Genomic DNA, 10,341 nt, shown 5'->3' with positions numbered 1-10,341 from the left:
TCTGATACATGAATTCTTTCAATTCCACTGACTTCTAGTCCCCATCACGAAATTGCAGACTGGTTTTTATATGTAATACACACACACACGTACACATATTTTTTTTAAAAATTTTTTTTAGCTTCTGTAACTTACAAATTTAATAGTCTGCTGGTATTCCTTCCATATTGTAACTGTATTTTTCTGTGATAAAATGTGAGCTTGAGTTGCTTAATAGTTCACAGATTCAGGAACATTTACTGATATTAACGTGGTGCTATGAGAATATAATCCCCCAGTGGAACAGAGTTCTGTTTTATTATAAAGCTGTGTCAACGGTGCTGCAGGCACATTTTTTTAAATTTAAATTTGTAATTGAATTGAGGAGCACAGTCATCAAGAATTTTAACAATTAACAGCTCTGAATCATAGATAGGGTGCAGGCACATTTTTGTTTGTTGGGTCACCTCTTCCTAAACTACAAACAGAGCACACCCTTTTGGTTAACATATTCTCTTCAGTAACTTAGAAGCATCAACTAGGTCACAAGTTTCTTTCACATTTTGCCATATTTTATGAGATTTCTAGGCCCTTGTCTTCTTCCTGAAATAATTTCTGCAGGTAGTGAATATCAAACAATAAGTATGAATTTCATAACAGTATTTTATAGATTATTAGATGTACATTTTATATTTGCATTTAATATACCAGAAATTAGTATTTTATGGTTGATAGCATCTTAAAATTAACTGGCATTGTAGGAGATGTAGATAAATCTACTAGTTCTGTCTCTCTGGAGAACCCTGACTAATACAAGGGTACAAATTTGACTCACAAAACCCTGGATTACTTTATTGTTGTTACGTTACTTGCTGCTTTATAAGCGTAAAGCATTGGTAAATTTTGGCATGCATCCTAGGCATATTTATTTCTTAAAGATTTGTATGTTACAGAAAGTCCATATCTCATTACAATTCAGAATCCCATTCTGGTTTGACTCCTTGTGAAACCATGCACCTCAGGTTAGGACTTGAACCCATGTGCCGGGACTCAAACCCGGCCAAAACCCACAGTCTTCCAACTGAGATCACACACCTGGTTTCAGAACTTAATGAAGCTCAGGTTCTTGATATCTCATCACAGAAAGAATTCAGTGAGAGACAAAGTGATAGGTAAGAAGTGAATTTATTTAGAGAGAAACACACTCCCCAGACGGAGCATGGGTCATCTTAGGAGGTGAGAAAGGCACCAGGGTATGGGGTTGTTGGTTTTTACAGGGGTGGGTAATTTCATAGGCTAAAGAGTGGGAGGAGTAATCAAGCTATTTTGGGAAGGGGCGGGGATTTCTAGGAATTGGGTCATTGCCCAGTTTTTGATCCTTATGGTTGGCCTTGGAACTGTCATGGTGTCTGTGGGTGTGTCATTTAGCTTGCTGATGTGTTTTAGTGAGTGTGTACTGAGGCTCAAGGTTTAGTGGAAGTCGACTTGTCTGCCATCTTGGACCCATTTGGTTCTAATCAGTTTATGTCATGTCCTTGGGCTATGTCATTCTTTCAAAGGTTGTGCCCTGCCCCCTTCCCTCCAGTTTCACTTTCCCATTTAATTGAGAAAGACATCAACCTGCTCCTAATCTAGAAATATTTATTCTTGGAGATCTGTCTATTTACCTGCGCTGTACAACTTTAGTTCTGGATCAAATTGCTTTAAAAGAAATATATATATATATTTTTTTTTTCTTTATTTTTTTTTTTTGCGGTACGCGGGCCTCTCACTGTTGTGGCCTCTCCCGTTGCGGAGCACAGGCTCTGGACGCGCAGGCTCAGCGGCCATGGCTCACGGGCCCAGCCGCTTCGCGGCATGTGGGATCCTCCCGGACCCGGGCACGAACCCGTGTCCCCTGCATCGGCTGGCGGACTCTCAACCACTGCGCCACCAGGGAAGCCCACAGAAATATATCTTAATATTATGTGGATGATTTTCACTCAGAACTTTTCTAGGCAACAGTCATCTTTGGAGAATCTCTTTGTCTTTTGTCAATTATTTTAGAGGCCATCACAAATTAGGTTGTTCAAAACCACTTAATAGTAAATCAACTATACTTCAATAAAAATAAATAAATAATTTTAAATTAAAAAAAAACACCCCATCCCAAAACACTTAATAAAAAACACCCTGAAAAAATCCTGTCAAAGAGTAGAGTTAGCTCAATTTTTTTAAAAATTTTCTTTTGTCTTTCTTTTCTTGGTTTCTTCTTTAGGCTTGCATTATTTGGTTTTCATTTGTTAATTATTTTGGAAAAAATTGCATTATTCCTAATATAGTCAATATCAAATTATCTTTGGGAATATGTTGAGTTTAAATCAATGACTATAAAAATTCCATATAAGGTATGTGTAGATCTGTATTACACAATGTATATTAAAACTTCTATATTAGGACAAAACAAAGTCAAACAACTTTTTTAACAAAAATTAAATTATATGAATATTTATGAATAAAACTGTTAACACTTGATTCCTCCAACAAACTTAAAATTGCCTAAAGCTATGTGTCCTTTTTTCACTTTTTCTTTAATCATTTTTATGCATGGTTATAACTCTTAAGTCAGGAACATTTGACATGACTTTTATATTTATTCTTATGAATATGATTTTATAATTAGTGATTTTATAATTTTGTGTGTGAAATTGTATTCTTTTTCTCATTTTCATTGAGAAACTAGACATTATAAAATTAACAATATCTCACCCAAATAGGTAACAACAAACAAAATATTTTATTTTAGTGAATGTCTAAAGCATATGGATATCCTGTAGACTTACTGATTTATTGAGGAAGTTGGACAGTTTTTGTCTTTGGATTGGAAGTTTTTAATAAAATTTCTATACCTAAAATTTAAAAAACAATAAAGAGAGATGAAAACATATTAATTGTTGAAGCCATTTTATAACACAAAGTTGTTGGCATGGTTCAAGACTGTGTTTTTAAAAAAAATTTTTGTTTTTAGATGTATTATCTCATAATACAAAAAATAGTCATCCATAGTTGTTTCTTATAATGGTCCCCAAATTGGACTAATTAGAGATTTATAACATTATGGAAATAGAAACAATACCAGAACCTTAGTGATTATCCAGTTGTGTTAGTCTGCTTGGGCTGTCATAACAAAATTTCACAGACTAGGTGGTTTAAACAACATAAATTTATTTCTTACAGTTCTGGAGGTCGAGAAATCCAACATCAAGGTGCTGGCAAATTCGGTTTCTGATGAAAGTTCTCTTCTTGGCTTATAGAAGTCTCCCTTTCACTTAGTAATATGCTATTAAGTTTCCTCTATGTATTTTCATGGCTTGATAGCTCATTTCTTTTTAGTGCTGAATAATATTCCATTGTCTGGATGTACCATGTAGTGTCTCTTCTTACAAGGACAGTAATGTAATCAGATCAGGGCCCTGATTTTTTTATTTTAAAGTATAGTTGATTTACAGTGTTGTGTTAATTTCTACTGTACAGCAAAGTGATTCAGTTATACATATATACATTCTTTTTTTAAAATAGTCTTTTTTTTTTTTTGGCTGGGTTGGGTCTTCATTGCTGCACACAGGCTTTCTCTAGTTACAGCGAGTGGGGGCTACTCTCTACTCTTCGGTGTGGTGTGCGGGCTTCTCATTGCGGTGGCTTCTCTTGTTGCGGAGCACTGGCTCTAGGTGTGCAGGCTTCAGTAGCTGTGGTGCGTGGGCTCAGTAGTTGTGGTACGTGGGCTCAGTAGTTGTGGTGCACAGGCTTACTTGCTCCATGGCATGCGGGATATTCCCAGACCAGGGCTTGAAACCATGTCTCCTGCATTGGAAGGTGGATTCTTAACCACTGCACCACCATGGAAGTCCCTTTTCTTTTAATATTCTTTTCCATTAAGATTTATCACAGGGTATTGTATATAGTTCCCTGTGTTATACAGTAGGACCTTATTGTTATCCAGGGCCCTGACTTTATAATCTCATTTAACCTTAATTACTTCCTGAGACGTAAATACGACCACACTTGGGGTTAGAACTTCAATATATGAATTTTGGAGGGACACAAACATTTAACCCAGAACACTAACACCCTCATTTTATAAAGTGAAAACAGATCAGAGAGAATGATAGAAATTCAAAATGAAAAGAGACCTAAAGATTGTTAAGATTAACCCTTCCTCTGATGTTTTCTATCAAAACATTTTAAATAACTTGATAAAGTAAATTCTTGGTAAAACTGGATCTCTTAGTTACTTGATTCTCAGTTGAAAGTTCTTTTTGTAAAACTTTATTTATTTTATTTATTTATTTTTGGCCGCGTTGGGTCTTCGTTGCTGCACATGGGCTTTCTCTAGTTGCGGTTAGTGGGGGCTAATCTTCGTTGCGGTGTGTGGGCTTCTCATTGCAGTGGCTTCTCTTGTTGCAGAGCACGGGCTCTAGGCACACTGGCTTCAGTAGTTGTGGCACGTGGGCTCAGTAGTTATGGCTCGTGGGCTCTAGAGTGCAGGCTCAGTAGTTGTGGCTCACGGGCTTAGTTGCTCCGCAGCATGTGGGATCTTCCCCGACCAGTGCTCGTACTCATGTCCCCTGCGTTGACAGGCGGATGCTCAACCACTACGCCACCAGGGAAGCTCGAAAGTTCTTTCTATGACATTTCTGCCCTCTTTTCTTGCATAATTCTCTTGAGTCTTTTCCAAGTTGTTACTAATTCCCTTTTACTGAAGGAGGATCCACTGCCCTAGGTTTTTAACTTGGATCATGTTCAAGGGCTTGAGAACTATCTGACGTTTTATGATAATTTTTGTGTTATTCTTTGTTTTAGGTGTTTAGCTTTTATCAGATCCTCAAAATAATCTATGATAACAAAAGTGTCCATCCACTAAACAGTAATTTTCTGTATCCTATCAGAGCGACTTAGTCTTCTCACTCGTAAGTCTCTTTCGACACTAGATGAGGCATATCCACTCAATCAAAAACCAGTAAGGAGTATTTTGGATGCTCCTAGTACTGAGCTTCATGCTAAGAATGAAACAATGAATATCACAATTCTGTAATAAAGACTTAGTGAAAGAGAAAATGATAAGGAGGAGTTGTAGGGAAGTAAATTTATTGAACATACAAGTTTCTCTGACTCCAAAACCTATTATTGTTTCATTTCACCATGCCATGATTATCCCCAATTTGATTTGCTCCCTCCTTCTGGATCTTATTAAAGCTGTAGGATATCGGGCATGAAGTATCCGACCAGTTTTTTTTTTTCTCATTGTGAGCTAACATTGTGTTGGGTAAAGGAAGAAGTTTAGTGATGTCCCAATTATTTTGCAAGTTGAGGCTTTCATTTTCAATTTTAATTCCAAGAAGAAAATTACACATTCTTCTTTAAAATCTCCCTCCAATCCAATATACACACAGTATAGACTAGAGTGGATCCCAGCAAAGATAGAGCAGAGCGTGAGCGCATAGGTAAGAAAGATAATGAATCAACTCTATAGCTAGTATTTGCACAGAAAATTCAGAGAAAGGGAAAATCTCTGAAAAAATGCAGTGATGACTTTATGGATTTAAAGACTGTATTTAAAGCAAAGGCATAAGACAAGACCTAAGAGAAATAAGTAATAAGGGCCTTGAAGCAAAAAGCACACACCTGCCAGTCTATGTGGGATGCCAGAAGCAAGTCTGAAAAGGACCATGACATTAACATGCAGTAGAAAGAGAGCTCAAAATGCACTATACGGTTTGTCGTATTTATCTATGTTGAGTGATTTACGTATACTTCCCATTGCAGGAGGTGGGTCCCATCACTCCCAATCTATTCTTCTTTTATTCACGTTAGCTACTATATTTGTCTCCTACTGCTGCTGTAACAGATTACCTAAACTTAGTGGTTTTAACAATACAAATTTATTATCTTATAGCTCTGTAGTTCACAAGTCCTAAGTGGGCCATGTTGGGCTAAAATCGAGGTGTGCATTCTTTCTGGAAACTCTAGGGGAGAGCAAGTTTTCTAGCCTTTTCCACCTCTTAGAGGCTGCCCACATTCCTGCATGCCTGGCCACTTCCATCTCCAAAGCTACTAATAGCTGGTCTGGTCTTTCTCACGTTGCATCACTCTGACACTGACCCTTCTGCCATCCTCTTTCACATTTAAGAACTCATGATTACATTGGGTAATCCAGGATAAACTCTTTATTTAAAGGTCAGATGATTAGCAATCTTAATTCCCTCTGCAACCTTTATTCTACTTTGTTATATAATATATGACAAATGCCGGGGATTAGGACCTGGACAACTTTGGGTAGGAGGACATGATTCTGTCTAATACAGCTAGGAAGTTAAAAAAAAAAAACGCCTTAATTAATGTTTTGTGTCACAGCATGACAGGTAGACCTTTCCTGAGCTGTAAAGTTTCTTATTCTCTGTCTCTTATACCCGTTAAACCAACTGAGAAACAAAGAACTATATTAAGTTACCACAGGATGCATTAATATTAAGTTAATTCAGTAGTCATATATGAGAAGAGGAATTATGTAGCCCTCTGTAAAACTTCTTTTTTTTTTTTTTTTTTTTTTTTTGCGGTACGCGGACCTCTCACTGTTGTGGCCTCTCCCCTTGCGGAGCACAGGCTCCGGACGCGCAGGCTCAGCGGCCATGGCTCACGGGCCCAGCCGCTCCGCGGCATGTGGGATCTTCCCGGACCGGGGCATGAACCCGTGTCCCCTGCATCGGCAGGTGGACTCTCAACCACTGCACCACCAGGGAAGCCCTCTAAAACTTCTTATAGTATAACTGAAGCAAATGAAACTCAGAGAGATTCCTAGTTCTTGATGTCACAGAAAACCAATGTTAGAACATCTGGTTACCTCCACCGTCTCTGATTTATTTTCTCAGTGCAATATTATGATCAACACATTTATTATATGATTGGAGAAATGAAAAACTTGAAAAGTCATTTGCCTTGAGTTATAGTTTGAAATAGAAAAATAAAAATTGTTGGGAATTCCCTGGCCATCCGGTGGTTAGGACTCTGCACTTTCACTGCCAAGGGCGAGGTTCAATCCCTGGTCAGGGAATTAAGATCCTGCAAGTCGCCCAGCACAGCCAAAAAAAAAAAGAAAAATTGCTTTCTTAAATTGTACGTCAATCCTGAGCTAGGAATATAGTAGTCATTACTGTTCCCATTTTACCTTTGAAAGATGAGGCATATGGGGCTCTTATTAAACACACTGCTAGAAGGGGCAGAAGCCAGATTTGCCCAACTCCAAAGCCCATGCCATGGCTGCAAGCATCTAGCCAGTCCACCACCAGGCAACTATCATCAGGAATGTGAAAAGTCCTGTTCTTGACTTGTAGGATCTAAATTAAGAAATTTAGCTTAGAAATTCACAGTTGGGACTTCCCTGGTGGTCCAGTGGCTAAGACTCCACACTCCCAATGCAGGGGGCCTGCACTCTAGATCCCTGGTCAGGGAACTAGATCCCACATGCTGCAACTAAGAAGTTCACATGCCACAACTAAAGATCCCACATACCTCAATGAAGATCCTGTGTGCCGCAACTAAAACCCAACACAGCCAAATAAATAAATATTAAAAAAAAGAAATTCACAATTGTTTTATAATTCCCAAGGACATAACATCATTTCAAGTGATGCTGTAGATTTCTAAATGATGTTATGTTCTAAGGACATAACATCATTTCAAGTAATGCTGTAAAGTAGAAGTCATACTCTAAATGAGCCTATTTATGTGAATTCACTTTATTAAGAATATTTATAATATATGTCATCTTTTAAATGAATAAAGAGAATTAATATGAGAAAAGGGAGAGCTGCAGCAATCTATTTGGTGTTAAACTCTCCAAAGTTGGAGCTTTAATACAATTATATTGTTTCTAACATTCAAAGGCTTTCATTCTCTCTCTCTCTTTGAAGGAGGCATCTTCCAACTGAAACAGCATTTCAGATAACTCAATATTTAAAACATTTCTCAACAGCAATGTCAAGTCTAAATAAAATATACTATGATAACGTTATAGAAAACATACATTTTAAATAGTAGGTTTCAGGGCATGGGTGAAAGGAACATTCTTTTCCTTTGCATCATTTCCAACTATTTTTTGTTTGAGGATAAGATTTTTTACCCATTGGCCATTCTTCATTGCTTCTTTCAGATTACGATGTACATGTTTTCCATTCCTTCAAGAGCATGTAAAATATACTCCACCCTGTGTTTTGTGAATGTTGCCATCTTGAACAGATATTGAATAATAGCCAGGGAAAGTCACACCGTGATGTTTCCACATCACCTATTAGGAACAATCAGGAACATGAAAGGGCAAGTGGATGCTATCTGGACAGAGTCCACTTGAATGAAGACACAGAAGACCCACCCAAATCTCAAGCTTCTTCCATTTGGTTTCAATGATGAGTCATTTAGGAAGGAAATTGTTTGGGAAGTAAACTGAAGATAACTTCCTGTGTTCTTTATTTTATCAAATAATCTGTTTTCTGAAGTTCTTTCATGGGTTCCTCTCACAGGTAATTTGGCTGTTTATTTTTCTGACCAACTTTACATAGAGTGCTGAAATACATTCTACTTAATTTAAGGCATTTAAATTAATTATTATAGTGAGAGTACTGTTATCTGATCACTTTTGAATGCCGATTGCATTTAGTGAGGGTCCTTGGAAGTAATGCCTTTTGTCTGGTTTAAAAAACAGAATAATTTTCCAAACTGTTTACTATTCATCTTAAACTACTTCCTTCTACTTCAAACCCAGACTGTGGCTAAGCTCTGCAAAAGCTTGAGTCCTTAATAATACATTGGAATCGGAGGTCAAGTTGGGGGATAATTGTGATTTTTAAATTTTTTTTTAAATATCAACCTTGGAAAAAAAGCAGCACTGAATTTCCTAAGTCTGTGATATTAAGTTGTTAAAATATAGTTATTAAATAAGTTACAACACGTGCCAAAGCTATCTGTATCTATATCTATGGGACGAAGGAAAGTTAGGAAACATCAGGGGATCCAGTTTGAAAATGATAAGTAGCAGCTTCTTGATTACTAAAGTGATCATTCAAAAATGTGAAATATGTAATTGCCACATATCACTTAGATTTTAATTTTGGGATGTGTATTTATTTACTTTTCTATTTTCTCCATCTTTCTAGTTACCAGGCTATCAGCAAGTACCCTAATTAAAAAGAAATTGCCTTTTGGGAATTCCCCAGAGGTCCAGTGGTTAGGACTCCTGCACTCACTGCTGAGGGCCTGGGTTCGATTCCTGGTTGGTGAACTAAAATCCCACAAGATGTGTGGTGAAGCCAAAAAAAAAAAAAAGTTAAAAAAAAGTTAAAAAAAAATTGCCTTTCATTGAGGTCCTGAGATGCTTTCTAGTAAATAAAGTACATTAGCTTTAGCACATGAACTTTATAACAATTATTTTCATTTTGCATTGATTTGCTTTGATTTTTCATTATTCTTCATCACTGTGATTATTAAATAAGTTATTTTCACATAGTGATATGTATTTAAATCTATATACAGTAATTAGTTATGATATGCCAGGAACATTGCCATTTATGAGGAATAAGATGGCGCATTCCTAAGCTTTACTTCAGCTCTAACGTGGTAAACTCTCTATCCAAACAGAGTTCTCTTTCACATAGAAAAATAGTCTCCATAAGCTGGAAATCAACAAATCCAATCACAATCACACAATCACAGTGTGCTGTACATCCAAGAACATGAAGATTAATCCACATGAGGGACTTCCCTGGTGGCTGAGTGGTTAAGAAGCCACCTGCCAATGCAGGGGACATGGGTTCGATCCCTGCTCCAGAAAGATCCCACATGCGGAGCAACTAAACCCGTGCACCACAACTACTGAGCCTGCGCTCTAGAGCCCGTGAGCAACAACTACTGAGCTCACATGCTGCAACTACTGAAGCCCGCGAGCCTAGAGCCCGTGCTCCGCAACGAGAGAAGCCACTGCAACAAGAAGTCCGTGCATCACAATGAATAGTAGCCCCCGCTTGCCACAACTAGAGAAAGCCCTTGCACAGAAACAAAGACCCAACACAGCAAAAATAAATAAATAAACTCCTACCCCCAACGTCTAATAAAAAAAAAAAGAGAGAGAGAGAGAGAAAGATATCAGTATTCTCCTGATAAGAAGAAAACTGAAAGATGTGATAGTAACTGCATTCAAATATATGAGATTTGCATTTCATCAGCATTCCTTGTTAGCTATTTATTCATATCTCTAAAGGCAAAATAAAAGGAAGTGGTTTGAGCACTGGCAAGTCTCTTGTTAGACAAAGTTTTAAAGTGATGTATCCAGTGACT

Source organism: Stenella coeruleoalba, assembly GCF_951394435.1.
Source record: "Stenella coeruleoalba genome assembly, chromosome: 1".
In the NCBI taxonomy this organism is placed as follows: domain Eukaryota; kingdom Metazoa; phylum Chordata; class Mammalia; order Artiodactyla; family Delphinidae; genus Stenella; species Stenella coeruleoalba.
Note: the sequence above shows the minus strand (reverse complement) of the source record.